This window comes from Bubalus bubalis, chromosome 20 (genome assembly GCF_019923935.1).
Source record: "Bubalus bubalis isolate 160015118507 breed Murrah chromosome 20, NDDB_SH_1, whole genome shotgun sequence".
Lineage (NCBI taxonomy): Eukaryota > Metazoa > Chordata > Mammalia > Artiodactyla > Bovidae > Bubalus > Bubalus bubalis.
In genome coordinates, this window is record NC_059176.1 from 30,350,547 (window position 1) to 30,370,850 (window position 20,304).

General features: G+C 38.5%; 1 long non-coding RNA gene across 2 annotated transcripts in view; it reads left to right on the top strand.

Moving 5' to 3' along the window:
• The window catches only part of LOC123330814, a 52,498-nt gene that overhangs the window by 24,395 nt on the left and 7,799 nt on the right, over nucleotides 1-20,304 (top strand). For both annotated transcript variants that reach the window (XR_006546991.2, XR_006546992.2), the window contains exon 2: nucleotides 17,246-17,405. This is a non-coding gene — a long non-coding RNA (uncharacterized LOC123330814). The remainder of the gene's footprint in view (nucleotides 1-17,245; nucleotides 17,406-20,304) is intronic.

A 20,304-nucleotide genomic window follows, 5' to 3' on the forward strand; every position in this document is an offset into this window, starting at 1 on the left:
GGAATTAGTTTTGTAAAAATGATTTGTATGTGTGCATACACATAATACATTCATGTGTATGTGTGTACCTCAAAAACTTTACTGAAAGATGTATGAATCTGTCTACTTAAATAAATAGGTCAGTAGGACTTCAGTTATATAGGGAAAATAAGGCTTTTCAGTGAATGGTTTGGGAAAAATTAACAACCATTGAGAATAAAATTAAAATAGATCCCTGTCTCACTGCGTAGTTGACTAAAAATTCTGGATGGATTAATGTGTAAATATGTTTGCTTATAGTATTTGAAATAATTAACTTTTTTGTTAAGATTACAGAGGCATAAGGGGAAATTTTACATTTTTTCAAGGTGGAGTTTATTTAATAAATTTATAGGAAGAAGTCAGAAAAAAGGAGGTTTGGACCACGGGCGTGTAAGAGAATGCTAAAAGGAATAAAGTCGCTGAGAAGGCACGAAGGATGGTGACACCGATCACACCGTTGATGTGTATGTGAGGAAGGGTGATTCTGCATTTGCAGCCAGTGTTGAACTACCGTATGTAAAGTTGTGTTTTCGGTTGTCTATAAGACACAGAGGAGCTAAATGTGTGTTTTCCACCATGAAAATTAAAGATAGGGATGAAAAATTATTTCTTTTGAAAAAACAGGAAGGATCTTCCAGAAAAGCACTTAAGAGAATGGTCTTTATCTAGAAGAGAAGAGAAAGACATCAGAAAAGTGTGAACACTGGACACTCTGGTTTCAATGACCTAATGCTCTAAGCTGTTTCTTCTGTGGTGGGGTGTGGTTCTAGGAAGCAATTAACCAAGTGCAGTTATAATGTTTTCTGCTTCTATTTCTCTGGAATCATCCTTTTGAGATTTCTCTGACCATTTATGAAACATTCCTTATTTCTCTATTGTAGCACCAATACTGGGTGCTACCCACTTGTGTACTGGGTTGGCTAATAAGTTTTGGGGTTTTCTGTAACATCTTATGAAAACATCCAAATGAACTTTCTGGCCCAATATATGAACTGAGGAAGACTTGCCAGCCAAGTGGTTACTTTGGAAAGGAGAAATTATTTTCCCTAGAATATTTTAGGAGGCTGTCATAGATATGGGACTGTAAGGGTAAAACTCTCTTAGCACCAATGAGATTAGATAAAATTTTTGATGAATTAACTACTAGTTTGAAATTTATTTCCTATAATTTATAGCACAAATTCTTCTTTTTCTTCTTTCTTTTACAAACCAAAGAGATGGCCAGCTGACTTCTTTAGCGACAAAATAGCTGGAAGAAAAATAGGAGCTGTTAAGCTGAAACTGCTATGCCAAGTTGTAAACTACAGCAAATTTTCATGGTTGAGTGGAAAAAAATCCTGAAAGACCGGACTTATAATGGAAGTGCTGACAAAAACCAGCTCTAGCTGCACAAACGCAGGACTATTACCAGGCCCTTAGGGTGGACTAGTTGATATCATTTGCACTTTAAGCAGTTTAGGTGTTAAATTGCATGCAATTGCACAGTGTGATAAAACACCCTTCAAAGATATGAAATAATCCCTCTTTTTTTCCTGCACTATTTTCTTACAGGAAATCTTAACTCATAAATAGTAGTACTGGGTAATTTGTTTCTAGTAAAATGCACCATAATCCATTTAGTTACAATTCTTATCCTGTTCCAGTGGCAAAATGTAACAGGTGTAGGGTGTATTCAATAGACAGTGAGCCTAATTTCATAGATCTGAGTTTAGACTCTGATTTTCCTTCTTATTGTTCCTTTACTGATTTTTAATGGTGATTTCTAACAAAACAGGAGTACAGCCAGAAGTGGATTTTTTTTTTAATGTCAAAGTATTAATCTAACTGCTCTTCTCTCACCTCTTCTGCTAAGACTGAGAACACAATGAAAATACTCTCTCCCATTCTGGGATATATATGGTTAGCTTGTTCAGTTTTGTTCACTAGTGTCATTTTGGTTTAATTCAGTGAGCAACAGCTGTCATAGGATGATTAACCTACAGCTGGGCTGATAATACAGAAATAAAGTAAAAATGATTTTCGGTTTTTGGCAAAGGCTTCTTGAGAGTGACAGGCTCAAGAGGAGGATTTTCTCTATCACTTTACGGAGACTGTCAATCTTGAATTCAGACACATTATGGCAGGCTTAATGGAAATGTTGGTTAGAGGAGTTCAAAAACATATTTTAGGACACCTTTGGAAATAAAATCTTAGCATTATTTGATGACCCTTGTTAGAAATTGAGAAATAATTTTTTAGAGAAATGAGAAAAGGGGAATTGAAAGAACCAATGAAAATAATTGACCAGAAGATGGAAATATACTCAATTTCTTATAAATGAGGTTACTTGTTAATCACTTGGATTAACCTTTTTGGAGGGTGAAATTTAAAAACTGTATTCTTATTATAACATATCAACACAGTAAAGTCAGGACAATGCCTAAATGTTAGCAAAGGCTGTTTACTAATTCATTCATTTGTTTGTGCTAAGTTGCTTTAGTCATGTCCAACTCTTTGTGACTCTATGGACTGTAGCCTGCCAGGCACTTCTATCAGTGGGATTCTCCAGGCAAGAATACTGGAGTGGGTTGCCATGCTCTTCTCCAGAGGACTAGAAATCCTTTACATTAAGTTCTCTCTGATGAAACAGAACTGAAAGTTGTAAGTGAATATAGCCATCCATCCATCTATCTATTCATCAATACTTCATTTCACCTACCCATCATTTAATCCACCAATAGAATATTTATTTTCTATTTCTATTTTCTATGCCAGTCATAGATAGATAAATTGATGCTTTTGAAGTATGGTGTTGGAGAAGACTCTTGAGAGTCCCTTGGACTGCAAGGAGATCCAACCAGTCCATTCTGAAGGAGATCAGCCCTGGGATTTCTTTGGAAGGAATGATGCTAAAGCTGAAACTCCAGTACTTTGGCCACCTCATGTGAAGAGTTGACTCATTGGAAAAGACTCTGATGCTGGGAGGGATTGGGGGCAAGGGGAGAAGGGGACGACAGAGAATGAGATGGCTGGATGGCATCACTGACTCAATGGACGTGAGTCTGGGTGAACTCCGGGAGTTGGTGATGGACAGGGAGGCCTGGCGTGCTGCAATTCATGGGGTCGCAAAGAGTTGGACGTGACTGAGCAACTGATCTGATCTGATCTGAAGGACAGAACAATGAAAAAATTTTGATCTTTATCCTCAAGGAATTTAATGAACAGTGACTGAGACATTCAAAAGCAGTAAATTCATTGATAGCAAAACTGAAAAACAAGATTGTAAAAGTAGGCTATGTAGCAGGCAAATGCTGTTTGTTTTAATGAATGGGTTGGAAGTGAATAAGATGTGAGTGTTTGTGAGTGTTTACATGTATCATTTTCTAGGTAGCTATGTGACCTGCAGGAACTCAGAAATAACAACTCTCTCAACTCAGTGGGCTATCTTAAGAAACCACAGGAAATCACAATTGCTACTGCTGACTGAACCACAAATGTATGGACATGACAAAAATGTTGCAACAAAAGTTTTCAATTTTTAAAGAGGCATTTATGTATCACCGAAGCTACTACAGTGAACTTTAGCTAAGAAATTTGGCTAGAGGTCATGGCGATTTTCTAAATAATATTTTCCACTTAATTAGTCTGTGCATTGAAATAGCTTCAGACAAAGTTACCCTGACTTGAATACAGGTTCTTGTATATTTGAATTTTTTTCACTTAGCCTAATTATGTTGGCTAATTGCTGAGGATGGGGGATCCATACCTGCTATCCTGGATGAGATGGGGACTATTCTTGAGCTCAGTAGTTTAGGTCTCACAAAGTTTTGAATATCCTTCATGTAACCACTCTTTATGTTTGTGTCCTTTCGGTTTCATTCTGTTTCTTTACACACACACACACACACACAAACACACACGCATAAGTTTCTTTTCAACATAAACAGAATCATTGTTCTGTAATTTGCTTCCAAACAAAAAAATTTCAAAATAATATTCAAGTCATGAATTGCATATTTCAATGCATTTTGAAAGATACCTAATAAAGATGCCGAGGAGGATTGTAATAGACCTTAAGTGAATAGCTGCAGTGTTTGAAAGGGGACCTCAAAACAAACCATGATCTCAGCTCATGGGTGAGTTTGCCCAGAAGAGAAAGTACCCAGAGAATAAGTAGAAGGGAACTTTTAAGTGTTCTTTTCAGGTAAGATCTTTCTCATATGTTTAAATATTCAACATATTTATGATTATTAGGTTTTCAAAGTTTCAGGCTTGTGATTAGTAAGGTTAGCAGCCTTTGAAATAGAAACAAAGTTCGCAAGATATGTTTAGTCATGCTTCTCCTTTCATTTTGCTTGGTACTAAGTGGGCTTTTTGATCTTGAACAATTGAGTCTTTAGAGAATTTTCTTTATTTGACTCTTCCTTCTGTTCCATTTTATTTTTCTTGAAAGATATATATATATATATATATATCTTCACACATATACATATATAATCTGTGTATATTATATATATATTATCTTCTGGTGCTGTCTTCTTCTCATTATCTTTGTCACTTCATTCTGCTGTAAGAATATATATAGCTGATATTTAAATGCATTTACTATCTCCACAGCACTTTGAAATTTAGTACGGTTTTTCCTTCAGTTTTAGAATTTCTTCATTTTTGAAATGAAGATAATAACATCTCTCTTATAGTAGTATGTGAATTAAATTAGAATGCAAAATTAGTGCTTAGTGAATTCCAGTCATTATTGAATTGTGGTAAGAGAATGTGTTCTATAAATGTATTCTTTTGGAAATTACTGAGGCTTATTTTGTTTCTTAGTGGTTGATTAATTTGTTTATGTGTCTTTAGAAAAAAAAATGTTTCTCAGTTAGGTACAAAGCTCTTTGTATATGTTTACCAAGCACATTTGTCAATCATTCATTGAGTTCTGGTCGTGTCAAATTTTGAGCTACGTCTCTCCACAATCAAAGTTTCATCAGATTATTCTTACACTGTTGATGTCTTTTTGCCTTATATATTTCAGTGATACATTTACTGGTACATAGAAGCTCCTGGCCACGTATTTTTGAAAATTTTAAACTAATAAAATATCCACCCCCATTTCTCTTCATTTAATGATTTTAAGTTGATTTCTACTCATTTTTTATGACTATCTCTCCTGGAAATCGTATACTTTCCTCCCAGATCCACACGCCACCCTTTTCTGTTCTTCTCTGCCTCTTGTATGGACCACTCGCATCAAGAAGTGACCCTGCCCCCTGGTTTCTGGTTGGGTTAGGCTGACAAGGACTGCTGGCAAGACATCTCAGGCAGGGAGGTGAGGGAAGTTGGGATGCCTCTTCCACAGACTCCTTCCTCATGGAGTTGCCATGTGACTCAAAGTATTGACCAAGGGTCACCACTCCTGTCAGACTGCCCTCTCCTTATAGCCTGTGTGTTCCCATAATAGCTCCTTCCCTTTACCCATGCAGACATAGAGGGTGTAAGAATTTCTTGCTATAAATAGCTCTGGTCTTCCTAAACTCTGCCCATCCTTTCTTTTTATTAAGCTCTCTTCTCAAATTTTATTTTATTTAAACTCCAAACTGACTGTACTAAATAATTTTTGCCAGGACACTTACTGATATATTATTAATTTTCAAACTTGCTTTATTTTCATTTCTGATATCTTTTTACTTTTCTTGTTTTAATCTTTCTGTGTTATTTTAAGTATGTCTCTAAAAATAGCATTTATAGATTTTCCTTTTTGTTTATTCAGACTGAATGTTTGGTCTTTTAAAAGGGACTTTTTATAGTCCTTTCATATTTATTATGACCTCTTATGTATCTTTCCTAACATCTTATGTTTTGCTTTCTCTTTATGCTATTTGCATCCATTTAATTTTTGACTTATATGATCATGTTGACTTTGCCTTAAAATAGACTTAAACTAGACTTTCTCTAGTGGTTTGGAAATTTTTACATCCTATTTCTTTTTCCCCTCTATTTCTGTAAGATATTTGACCTCATATTTAATTATTATCATAAAGAATATTGATAATCTAATCCTCAAACAAGATCTGACTTTGGCATTCTTTTGTTGTCTACCACTCCAGACTCCAAATTTATCTAAAAATCAGAAATTTTACTTCCAAATTGCCATAAAAGTTTATTTTACAATGAGCACCAAAGGTGAGAAGATTGTCCAGGATAATTATAGTCTTGGAGGTGTTAGAAAAGATATCCATTTCTCTATATAAAAAGCTAAATGTAATTAATGCTAGACTTACTTGCTGTTATTTATTATTGGAATTTTTTTCCTGGAAATAATAACACTGTTATTGCCAATTTGAAATTCTACAGTCCAAGTTCCATTTTTTTCTTAGTAAAATTTAGTGCATATGTGATGCTAAGTTGCTTCAATTGTGTCTGACTCTGTGCCACGCTATGGAGACGGGCATGGCAACTCACTCCAGTATTGTTGCCTGTAGACTGCCAGGTTCCTCTGTCCATGGGATTCTCCAGGCAAGAATACTGGAGTGGGTTGCCATGCCCTCCTCAGGGGGATCTTCCCGACCCAGGGATCAAGCATGCATCTCTTATGTCTATGGATTCTTTACCACCAGCACCACCTGGGAAGCCCAGTAAAAGATAGTACTGTCAAGTAATTTTTGACAGTAGATACTTTCTCATTGATGCACCAATTGTATTACAATACAGACTATTTTAAAATTTATTGACCTGATTTGTGAATTATTTATTCCTTAATCCACCACATAGTATTGAATGCCTGCTGCTGCTGCTAAGTCGCTTCAGTCATGTCTGACTCTGTGCGACCCCATCGACGGCAGCCCACCAGGCCCCCCCGTCCCTGGGATTCTCCAGGCAAGAACACTGGAGTGGGTTGCCATTTCCTTCTCCAATGCATGAAAGGGAAAAGTGAAAGTGAAGTTGCTCAGTCATGTCCAACTCTTTGCGACCCCATGGTCTGCAGCCTACCAGGCTCCTCTGTCCATGGGATTTTCCAGGCAAGAGTACTGGAGTGGGGTGCCATTGCCTTCTCCAATTGAATGCCTACTGTGTGGCAAACATCAATGAATAAATTAAACAAAATATTCATGGGGTGAAAGAAAAAATAGATTACAAATGAATAAGACCATTCATTGGCTTGAATTATTTGCTTCAGGTTCTGAGTGAATCTTCCTGCTTTTCTTAAATCTTTGATGTCTTCTGAGGTCTTCCAGACCTCAGAAGCGTGATAGCAGCTGCGACCTGCACACTAAGCACGGCCGAGAGGAGCTACCCCACGTCCGAGGTCAAGGGCAGAAGCCTGGAGGACCCCATGCCCGAAGGGCAGTGGCCAAGAGGAGTTACCCCACGTCTGAGGTCAGGGGCAGCGGCCAAGAGTGCCAGGCTGCAATGGTGCAGGAACGGCAGAGAAGAGCTACCCTGTGTCTGAGGTCAGGGGTGGCGGCCGGGAGGAGCCACCCCACGCCCCCACGTGGGAGGCCAGGGGTGGAGGCCGGGAGAACCAACCCCAGGTCCAAGAAGTGGTGGCTGCACGGGCGCAGGAGAGCCTAGAGGCGCTATGCCATGTTGAAGGTCAGGAAGGGCGGCAGTGAGGAGATACCCCTCGTCCAAGGTAAGAGAAACCTAGGTAAGATGGTAGGTGTTGCAAGAGGGCATCAGAGGGCAGACACACTGAAACCATACTCACAGAAAACTAGTCAATCTAATCACACTAGGACCACAGCCTTGTCTAACTCAGTGAAATGAAGCCATGCCCGTGGGGCAACCCAAGAAGGGCGGGTCATGGTGCAGCGATCTGACAGAATGTGGTCCACTGGAGAAGGGAATGGCATACCACTTCAGTATTCTTGCCTTGAGAACCCCATGAACAGTATGAAAAGGCAAAATGATAGGATACTGAAAGAGGAACTCCCCAGGTCAGTAAGTACCCAATATGCTACTGGAGATCAGTGGAGAAATAACTCCAGAAAGAATGAAGGGATGGAGCAGTCACACGAGTGTATGTTCCTCGGTTCTTTGTTTCATCACAACAAAGATTTGGAGCGACAGACATTAAAGCCCTCGGCATGTCACAGCTCTTGGGTCTTGGACAAACCGTGTTATTGCTCTTAGGCAAATCAGTGTTACAGCTCTATTTTATTTAGAAGATAGCAGGAGAGAGAGAGAGAGAGAGACAGAAAGACAGAGATAGAGCGCACACACACAGGAGAGAGTCCATGAGAAAGCGCTTTGGCTCCTCCTTTTATATGTTTTTCCTCCACCTGGGCCTGCTCTATGCAAATTGGGCTTAGCCAGGAGTGCTGTTTGTTCTGCCTGAAGTCTTCACTCTGGTCCTCGGACCTTCCTTGTCTTTTAGCCACCGCCATTTTGGACTCCTTTTCCCTATTCTACCTACCAAACAGAGCAAAAGCAAAAAGAATACCCAGCTGTGGATGTGACTGGTGATAGAAGCAAGGTCCGATGCTGTAAAGAGCAATATTGCATAGGAACCTGGAATGTCAGGTCCATGAATTAAGGCAAATTTGGAAGTGGTCAAACAGGAGATGGCAAGAGTGAATGTCGACATTCTAGGAATCGGCGAACTCAAATGGACTGGAATGGGTGAATTTAACTCAGATGACCATTATATCTACTACTGCAGGCAGGAATCCTTCAGAAGAAATGGAGTAGCCATCATGGTCAACAAAAGAGTCCGAAATGCAGTACTTGGGTGCAATCTCAAAAACAACAGAATGATCTCTGTTCATTTCCAAGGCAAACCATTCAATATCACAGTAATCCAAGTCTATGCCCCAACCAGTAACACCGAAAAAGCTGAAGTTGAATGGTTCTATGAAGACCTACAAGACCTTTTAGAACTAACATCCAAAAAAGATGTCCTTTTCATTATAGGGGACTGGAATGCAAAAGTAGGAAGTCAAGGAACACCTGGAGTAAAAGGCAAATTTGGCCTTGGAATATGGAATGAAGCAGGGCAAAGACTAATAGAGTTTTGCCAAGAAAATGCACTGGTCATAGAAAAAACACCCTCTTTAAACAACACAGGAGAAGACTCTACACATGGACATCACCAGATGGTCAACACCGAAATCAGATTGATTATGTTCTTTGCAGCCAAAGATGGAGAAGCTCTATACAGTCAACAAAAACAAGACCGGGAGCTGACTGTGGCTCAGATCATGAACTCCTTATTATCAAATTCAGACTTAAATTGAAGAAAGTAGAGAAAACCACTAGACCATTCAGGTAAGACCTAAATCAAATCCCTTATGATTATACAGTGGAAGTGAGAAATAGATTTAAGGGCCTAGATCTGATAGATGGAGTGCCTGATGAACTATGGAATGAGGTTCGTGACATTGTACAGGAGACAGGGATCAAGACCATCCCCATGGAAAAGAAATGCAGAAAAGCAAAATGGCTGTCTGGGGAGGCCTTACAAATAGCTGTGAAAAGAAGAGAAGCAAAAAGCAAAGGAGAAAAGGAAAAATATAAACATCTGAATGCAGAGTTCCAAAGAATAGCAAGAAGAGATAAGAAGCCTTCCTCAGTGATCAATGCAAAGAAATAGAGGAAAACAACAGAATGGGAAAGACAGAGATCTCTTCAAGAAAATTAGAGGTACCAAGGGAACACTTCATGCAAAGATGAGCTTGATAAAGGACAGAAATGGTATGGACCTAACAGAAGCAGAAGATATTAAGAAGAGGTGGCAAGAATACACAGAAGAACTGTACAAAAAAGATCTTCATGATCCAGATAATCACAATGGTGTGATCACTCACCTAGAGCCAGACATCCTGGAATGTGAAGTCAAGTGGGCCTTAGAAATCATGACTATGAACAAAGCTAGTGGAGGTGATGGAATTCCAGTTGAGCTATTCCAAATCCTGAAAGATGATGCTGTGAAAGTGCTGCACTCCTTATGCCAGCAAATTTGGAAAACTCAACAGTGGCCACAGGACTGGAAAGGTCAGTTTTCATTCCAATCCCAAAGAAAGGCAATGCCAAAGAATGCTCAAACTACCGCAAAATTGACTCATCTCACATGCTAGTAAAGTAATGCTCAAAATTCTTCAAGCCAGGCTTCAGCAGTATGTGAACCGTGAACTTCCTGATGTTCAAGCTGGTTTTAGAAAAGGCAGAGGAACCAGAGATCAAATTGCCAACATCCGCTGGATCATGGAAAAAGCAAGAGAGTTCCAGAAAAACATCTATTTCTGCCTTATTGACTATGCCAAAGCCTTTGACTGTGTGGATCACAATAAACTGTGGAAAATTTTGAAAGAGATGGGAATACCAGACCACCTGATCTGCCTCTTGAGAAATCTGTATGCAGGTCAGGAAGCAACAGTTAGAACTGGACATGGAACAACAGACTGGTTCCAAATAGGAAAAGGAGTATGTCAAGGCTGTATATTGTCACCCTGCTTATCTAACTTATATGCAGAGTACATCATGAGAAACACTGGACTGGAAGAAACACAAGCTGGAATTAAGATTGCCGGGAGAAATATCACTAACCTCAGATATGCAGATGACACCACCCTTATGGCAGAAAGTGAAGAGGAACTAAAAAGCCTCTTGATGAAAGTGAAAGTGGAGAGTGAAAAAGTTGGCTTAAAGCTCAACATTCAGAAAACTAAGATCATGGTATCAGGTCCCATCACTTCATGGGAAATAGATGGGGAAACAGTGGAAACAGTGTCAGACTTCATTTTTGGGGGGCTCCAAAATCACTGCAGATGATGACTGCAGCCATGAAATTAAAAGATGCTTACTCCTTGGAAGAAAAGTTATGACCAACCTAGACAGCATATTAAAAAGCAGAGACATTACTTTGCCAACAAAGGTCCGTCTAGTCAAGGCTATGGTTTTTCCAGTGGTCATGTATGGATGTGAGAGTTGGACTGTGAAGAAAGCTGAGCGCCGAAGAATTGATGCTTTTGAAGTGTGGTGTTGGAGAAGACTCTTGAGAGTTCCTTGGACTGCAAGGAGATCCAACCAGTCCATTCTGAAGGAGATCAGCCCTGGGATTTCTTTGGAGAGAATGATGCTGAAGCTGAAACTCCAGTACTTTGGCCACCTCATGTGAAGAGTTGACTCATTGGAAAAGACTCTGATGCTGGGAGGGATTGGGGGCAGGAGGAGAAGAGGACGACAGAGGATGAGATGTCTGGATGGCATCACTGACTCGATGGACGTGAGTCTGAGTGAACTCCGGGAGTTTGTGATGGACAGGGAGGCCTGGCGTGCTGCAATTCATGGGGTTGCAAAGAGTCGGACACGACTGAGCGACTGAACTGAAGTGAACTGAACTGAGGTCTTCCATATGGCTGACCTCCTCTTTTTTTTTTTTTTTCTCTTCCATTCTGAGACTACAATAGCCTGATCAATTCTTCATTTCTATTTCTTCTTCTTCTTTTCCTTCATGAGGTTCTCTACCTTTTTCTACCCTTTAGCTGTGATTACTTTTCTAAATCTGAGATCTTGACCCACTCCTTTCTCCACGGTCCCAGAGATTTTATTTATTTTCATATTTAAATCATTGCATCTGCAAAAAGTTTTCTAATCTCATGTTGCCCAATTTCTGCTAGATATTTTTTTCTTTGCTGATTATTTTTGGTCTTAAAAATTACTGTCCCCCCACCTCTGCCGCCCCCATTTTGTCAGTACCATCATTATTCTTTTCTTCATCAACTCTCAATATAATAATAACACAATGATAATAAAAATGATGGTAGTAATAAATAATACTTATTGGACTCTTTCTAAATGTCAAACACTGTTCTAAGAACTTTACATTAATAACCCACTCTTAACAAAAAGCCTATGAGGAAGGCAAACTTGAGTTCAGCATTTTACAGATGTAGAAACTAAGGTACAGAGAGGTAAAAATTTTCTTATTAATCACCCAATATCTATAACTTTCACTGCCTTATCCAAGCCAACTACCAAAAAGGCACTAAATCAGTGTTTTCTAAAACTTTCTTTTTAATTATGTAAAAGTCTTAAACTCTTAAATGTTTGTACATTGTATATTTACTCATAAAATAATTATAATTTATTGAGGATTTACTACATGTATGAACTAATCTAAACACATGGGCCAAAGTTGCATGTGTTTAGATTAAACTTGCATGTACCAGCAAGTGGTTTTTACTTTTTTTTTTATTTTAAGGAAACATTTTATTTTAGAATAGTTTTAGATTTACAGAAAGTTTTCAATGGGAGTACAGAGAATTCCAATATATTACTCTGTTGCTAACACCTTATATTACTGTGATAGATTTGTCACAACTACATGAGCCAACTTTGATACATTATTACGATCTAAATATCATATTTTATTATTATTACTACTACTATTGACTAAACTCCACTGGCATTCATTAGTTTTGCTCTAAAGCCCCCTTTTCAGTTCTAGATGTTCCATATGGAAAACATAAATGTGGAAAATATATTTTCCTCTAATGTCCAATAACCTACACATGTACTGTTAGAAACCCAATTTTTAAAATTCAATTTCCCCATCTAATATTTTTGTTATCCCAGGGGAATTTAAATACTACACATTTATTGTCTTGTCACATCTGCCTTCACTGAACCACTTCATCATGAGCCCTTTTCTAGTTGACCCATTATCTTCTGAAAGCACAGACCAGGACTTCCACAGTAGCCTTGTAGGTTCTGGTTTACCTTTCATTGTAGAAGCCAGCTCATCTGCCCTACTTTCTAATAATAGAATCCTAAAAACTTCTCCTTGTAAATGGCTTGTTTTTCCTAGTGTCCATGAAGAGTTAAACAACTCTTAATATAATAAAACTTTAACATTAAATGATTTTCAGATCTTCAATACACTTTCAAGATATTCGTATTTTTACCTGCCCACTTTCCAGATCACCAGATCTTTTTCATTCTTCATTTGCAACATCTTTGGAATTACCTATCCTTGTTTTTTTTCTTTTTCCATCCTATTGTAACAATAGACCAAACTTCTTTCTTTTGAAGCTTGGTGTGTTTCTGCTGTGTGAAGAACTCACTATGAGTCTGTATATATCTGAATAGTGTTTTGTGTTCTAATCAGATACAACTTTCACATTTAGAGGTGTGCTACAGTCCATGGGGTCACAAAGAGTCAGACACAACTGAATGACTTCACTTCACTTCATGCTCACTATTCAGGATTGATTTTCTATAGGATTGACTTGTTTGAAGATCAAAGCAGTCAGTCCTAAAGGAAATCAACCCCAAGTACTTATAGGAAGGACTGATGCTGAAGTCCCAATACTTTGGCCACCTGATACGAAGAACTGACTCTGGAAAAGACCCTAATGTTGGGACAGACTGAAGGCAGGAGGAGAAGGAGGTGACAGAGAATGAGATGGTTGGATGGTGTCGCTGAGTCAGTGGACATGAGTTTGAGCCAATTCCAGGAGATAGTGAAGGACACAGGAGTCTGGTGTGCTGCAGTCCACGGGGTCACCATCAGACATGTCTTTGTGACTGAACAACAACAGTGCTCCCTATTAAGCAGCATTACAATTTAGGCATGTTATAAGCAGTGGGCATGAATGACTGGAACTGGTATTTCTTTTTGTTGTTGTTTGTTTTAGCAGCCTCCAAGATATAATCTACTGACTTACTGAGGACCCCTCCCAGAGTTTCAGGATTTGGCATAGAATTTTCATTTATAGAATGACTTGTACACATTTACACTGTTTATTATCATAAGATAAGCTAGATACTAGTGAAATGATGGAACTTCAACTATGAGCAGCATTGCCAGTTGTTACACTTGTGGATTTGAAGGAAATCGATACAAAAGACTAGAACATTTAAGGTCATAATTCAAGAGTAACAGCCACTAGGAAAATGGTATGACACAGAGAAATGATCTTTCTATTTAGGTGTTGTATTTCAGGATTGTTTCAGTATATATAAAGTGAGCTTGGAGTAAAATTCTTTGAACATAGTAGTGCTTTTTGTTTTTGCTTTGGAGCAATATGGCTTCTGTGTCATTCTGAGTAGATCCATATTAATCTAGATGGAAAAGAATTCCCTTGAAATATGCATTTATTATGAGTAGACATGCAGGTAAGAGTATGAAGTCTTGTCAGTCAACTCTCTGCTTTCCTAGCCTTTAATAAACAAGTGTTTTCCAGTTTAATCAAAATTTAAGGAGTCAGCTTTGGTGTGTTTGTGTGAGTTCAGTGGTCAAGTTGTAGACCTGGTTAGAGTGCACCCGATTCCCAGGTTCTGTCCCACAATGAGCTGAGGTCTGGTCAGATATCCCTGGTTATTTTAAAGCACAATGGTTTGGTGAGAAAGAGAGGACAAAAGCATCTTCTGTGTCCATTTCTTTCTTCATTTCCCCTCTAAGAGGGAGCAATGCTATGGTTTCTTCCAGGTTGCAGGATTTTGAGTGAGATGCATTTGCCAGTGAGTATGGTCACTGGGGGTTAAAATTTCCCCCTTGCCTTTATTTCCCTTATTTCTCTTTTTTCCTTTCCCTTTCCCCTGTTCTGCTCCCCAGAACAGGGTGAACAGGGTGAACCCAATTTTATGCATTCAATAAACTGGTTTAGGGCTTTCCTTGGGGCCAGATTTTTCTCCTCTTTCTTTACCTTAGTTTATTGGTCACTGCTTTGTGTTTACAGATGTAGAAACCAAGGACAGCATGATCCTTCCAAGATCTAGATGGAGAATGGATAGAGCTGGTTGGAAGTGGTGGGGGAGCTTTTCTTACATGTGTTACCACCCAAGTTTTCCAGAGTTCTGTTCACTGGAGAACTGAGTGCTGGTCCAACTGTTTTAAATGTCCTTTGATTCCCATTTTGCAACTATTTCTTGCTTGTAGCACCGCACGTGGCACACTGCGAGAGCAAGTAACAGGTAGTTCTGGGGTCTAACCTTCCTAAACATAATCTCATCAAATTCCTGCAAAATTTCACCTCAGTTCTGAACAGTGGGATGGTTCAACTTGCTACGGAGGCTCCCAGAGGGAGACTGGGGGTGGGCCGGCCTGGAGGTGGAGAGAGGAGCACTTCACTGCGTTCTCATTCGATGTTATCCCTCAAACTTCTGCTTAGTGCCTTTGCCTTGTGGGGAAAGCCCAGGTGGAGACTCTGAGAACAGACTTGTCATGGCACCTCCCTCCCTTATTTTGTTACCCTGAGAATGCCATTCCTCCCACCAAGGAGAAGTGTGATTGCTTGCATATGCCATCTGCTTACAAACCCCAGTGAGCTGAAATTCTCCCCCAAAAGGTTTATGTAAGCCCCCTGTGAACTCAAACCACTATGTTTTGCTCAGCTCAAATAAACATCGAAAAAGTATCTAAGCATTTGAACTTATAATAACATATTTATCCCAACACATGAGGCTACTCATCATTGGTGTATGTGTAATATATAATTGCAGCATGCAGAAAACAAACAGCTCTCGATCAGAGAAGTCTCTGGATCCCACGGGGCACTAATCATCTACCAAAAATAGAGATGGTTGGGGAAAATAACTTATAATTGCATTGGCAATCCACTATTAAAGTATAATTTCATGTTGTTCTCATTTCTAGCAAATAAATAATAAAAAACTGATTTGAAAAAATTGCTTATTGCACTAACCAGCAGACTCCAACATGAAATCTAGAAATTGAGTATGTATACATATTTTCATAAGTGTGCATTTAAAAAATCTAAGAAAAAATATGCACACACATATATATGAACTTGAACTCTTAATTTATAAATAAAATTTAGTTTATATTCATAAAATTTAAATTATACTCCTTAAAATATAAATTTATACTCAAGCTATGAATAAAATTATGAATCTATATTTCTCTTTAATGGTTTTAAAATATTTATATTTATAAAGACCTAGTTTTGCTATATGTTCTCAAAATAGGGAAATTGCATTTTAACTGTATTTTCATATGAAACATTCAATTGCTGGTCAACCAAGAAGCAGAGCCAGAAATTACATAACAGTAATTGAACCTGGAATTATTTGAACCAGAATTTATGTTAATTAAAATCATATAGGCTTAATTAAGGTAGAATAAAAATGATGTCATAAGGCAGATAAAATAAAGGAAGCTAAACATCATGGGTGACCAGTGCCCACTGGCAAATATTTTGTCATGTGTCCCCTTGTTGCTATTTCAGTGAAATTTGTTCATGAGATGGGTCAGGTCTGTAGCATGGTAGGGAATTATAATACCTATCATCTCTAAAATATTAACCATGTAAATCTCTTTTAAAGCTACCTATCTAATGGCTTGTTGTAAATATGAACAAAAAACAAAATAGCCATTTGTTACCACAACAGAATGATAGGTATCACTCTTAAAACAGTAGCTATAATAACAGATACTTAGGAATAAGACTTTATTTTCCAACTTATATGTTGGAAGAAAGAGTGCCCTCCAAGGCCTTTAAGCGAGGTAGGCTGTTTGCTCTAGACATGGCCAGCAGTGTGTCCCCAGTCCAATATGTCACTTCAAATAGTACCTTTTGGTGCTAGAATATACTCCTTAGAGCTGTTACCTTTAAAAAAGATATAAGACAGAATTTCTAGTTGCTGAGAAGAACTAGTAGGAAAGACATCTTGCTGAAGCATCCACCTGTAGCAGGAGGTTAAATACAGTTGACTCACAGGTTAAGGCAGGGATTCAAAGATGACCCTGAGGGTTTCCTATCAGAAAAAAAAAAAAAAGGCAACATTTTAAGGAATAAACTGCACTGTACATTGGTTTGATTTACTAGTCTATAAAAAAAGATCCCCAGGAGTGTCACTTTTAAATTACAATTTGCTTATTGACTGGCTGGGGAAATGACTACTGAGTAGTAGGTTTATTGATGAACTGAGCTGAACTTCCAATGGTTAGGACCTTTGTAAGGTGGGCTATTAAAATGAACATTGTTTTATGGGTGACTATAAATCAGTCAGTCTATAGTTAAAGATGAAAAATATGGAGGAAACCCCACAGAAGTCCAAGCAGGGGTAGAGAAAAATCTAAGACAGCTAGTTGTGTGGGTTTTACATAACATATAACCTTTTTAAATAAAGTGATCTGCATTGGCTCATGTAGACTGTGGGAAGGCTTGGCGAGGAATGCTTTTGGGTATATTCAAGTCTGTATAAATGACTCCCGATGTGTCATCTGAAAGCTGTTAGGATTGAAAAAGGCACTGGAACCAATTCTTTCTTTTGTCTCCAGGAGGATTTGAACAGCCCACTCTCCTGGACTCAGAGAGAAGTTTTTTCACACCTCTTCCAAAGACACTGGTGCCGGAAGCATGCTTTGGGCCATATGTAAGAAGCAGCTAGTGCAAAGATAGCCTTGCCCAAGTATTCCCAGCGGCCTTTAAAGGGCAGAGGTAAGTTGGTGTAACACCCTCATACCCACTCATGCTTTGTAGCCTTTCTGCCACGTATTGTGCCGCATTGGGGGTTTTTGCTCAGAATGGTTAAGGAAATCTTATGAAGCAGTTTTATTATTGCATAGGGGATGCAGTCTCTGAATCTGAGTTTCTCAATACCTCAAATGGGGGATCACATTACTCTAAAATGCAAATGAAATAATAAAAACATTTCAAACCTTGTCAGGTGCTAAAAATAAGATATTATGGGCTGGTGTAAAAAACTCAGTTTCAAGAAGAAAATATAACAGCACTGCATTGTGAAATGCGCCCTGTCTCTAGCCAGCAAAAGTCTGAAGATTCTAGTTTTATAAGATCAGCAGTGATCCCCATCATGTCAGAATCAACTCATTCCAAGACACTGGACTGGTTTTGTGGTCCTTCAAGGAATTCTCCCTTTGAGTGTGCCAGCTGTATTCCAGGGCCACCAAATTTTACACAAATCAAAATTATTTGGTAAGGCTATTTGAGCCCCACACAAGCAGCCCAGATTTGAACTGTACTGTTTTGTCGTTGTTGTTTTGTTTTTGTTTTTGGCTGTGCCGGGGGTTCACTATGGCTTACGGCTTCAGGCTTTCTCTAGTTCCGGTGCTGGGGCTTCTCGTTTTGGAGGCTTCTCTGTTGCGGAGGTTTCTGTTGTTGCCGAGCACTGGCTCTAGAGCACTCTGGCTTTGGTGGTTGCGGCACATGGGCTCAGTTTAAAGCAGGGTTGCTCTAAAAGAGAGACAGGGACTGTTGGGAAAAACAGATTCCTAACCATTGAAGGCTCTGATGAATATGAACAGTAATGTTCATATTCATCAGATATTTCCGAAAATAGAGAAAAACAAGGAAAACCAACCCAGAGACTGACTCTTGGGTATTTGTGCTCCCAGAAGCTCATCCAACTAAGAAGGTGAACATTCTGCATCCATGCAGAAAACTCCGGGTGGTCTCGAAGGCTGGCATTAAGTATAGAGTTTTATAACAATTAGCCTGGAGGTTTGAAAAAAAAAAAAGACTGAATGGATGGGTATTTCACCACATTTATGCAAACAGCCCCACATCAGATGCTACTTAAAGGAAATGTGTATTTCTAGGTTTTAAACAAATATCTGACTTCTGTGTTTCTTTAATTTTATAATTTCTCTTCTGTTAAATACACTAAATGAGATTCATGGAAAAAATAAAACTAAAAGCGAGCACATTTTTAAGGTTTTTAATATATATGAATTTACTTTTCAGAAAGGTTATATTCCTATAAATTCAGTTGAAGATTCATTTCCTTGCACCTTTATCAACACTGAATGTTATACTTAAAAAATGGCCAATTTAATAGATGAAAAATGCTACATATCTTTATTGCTATTTTTTTTTTCATTTGTGAATTCAGACTTTATGTTATCTAAACTAATTTTAAGACTTTTGGTGGATGTTTACAATAGCTTGGACATGGAAACAACCTAGATACCCATCGACAGGCAAATGGATAAGAAAGCCGTGGTACATATACACAATGGAATATTGCACAGCTATTAAAAAGTATGTATTTGAATCAGTTCTAATGAGGTAGATGAAACTGGAGCCTGTTATACAGAGTGAAGTAAGTCAGAAAGAAAAACACCAATATAGTATATTAATGCATATATATGGAATTTAGAAAGATGGTAATCATGACCCTATACGTGAGACAGCAAAAGAGACACAGATATAAAGAACAAACTTTTGGACTCTGTGGGAGAAGGTGAGGGTGGGATGATTTGAGATAATAGCGTTGAAACATGTATATTATCATATGTAAAACAGATCACCAGTCCAGGTTCAATGCATGAGACAGGGTGCTCAGGGCGGAGGCACTGGGATGACCAAGAGGGATGGGATAGGGAGGGAGGGGAGAGGGGGGTTCAGGATGGGGAACACATGTACACCCATGGCTGATTCATGTCAATGTATGGCAAAAACCACTACAATATTGTAAAGCAATTAGCCTCCAATTAAAAAAAAAAAAAGACTTCTGGTGGAAAATCGATAACTCTCAGGTTCTGTGACAGCCCTTGTCAGTAAATTATTTTTTTAATCCAAACTATTAAATTTAAATCTCACCTATCATCAAAAATAATGTATCATGTTTACTGAGCATTAACTATGTACCATACACTCTGGTTAGGGCTTTCAGACACCACATCTAAGTCTAATTCTTTGTCTTCCAGTCACTTGCCAACTTCTCAACTTTCCTGGACAGTAAAACTTAACAAAAGTCCACACTTACTGCCTCCAGTTTGTAAGTTTCCCCTCAATTTTTGCCTCAGTCCACTTAAATACAGATTCCATCTTCCATTTCACTGAGTCTTAAGGATACAATGTCCTTGTCACCTAATTTAAAAATCATTTTCTGTTTCTAATCTTTCTCCACACCTCAGCAGACATTTACAAAATTGAACTGTTGTTGAAAAAAGAATTTAAATGAGTGAGTCACTTTTTTCTCACGGCTTCTGTGACATCACAGTCTTCTGGTTTATTTTCTTCTCTGGGTAGGTTTTTCACTCTATTCTCTATGGGCTTCTACTTGTCCTGTCATCCAATCAGGGTAAGATGCCCCAGAGGTCAGTCCTGGATCCTCTTCTTGCCTTCTACATTTCTTTCTAGAGGATCTCTTCATAGAATATTAGCCCCACAAGGACAAGAATTTTTATGTGATTTTTTTCCAGTGTTGTTTTCCTACCACATAAAACAGTACCTTGTTCATCAGAAATGCTCAGTAGATATTTGTTGGATAGATGAATTGCAGAATGACTCTGAGCTCAAAGCACTAGTTGATAACCTTCTGCTGGGCTTCCCCACCTTGTGAACTCCAGATCCATGATTCTGGTCCCCTCCT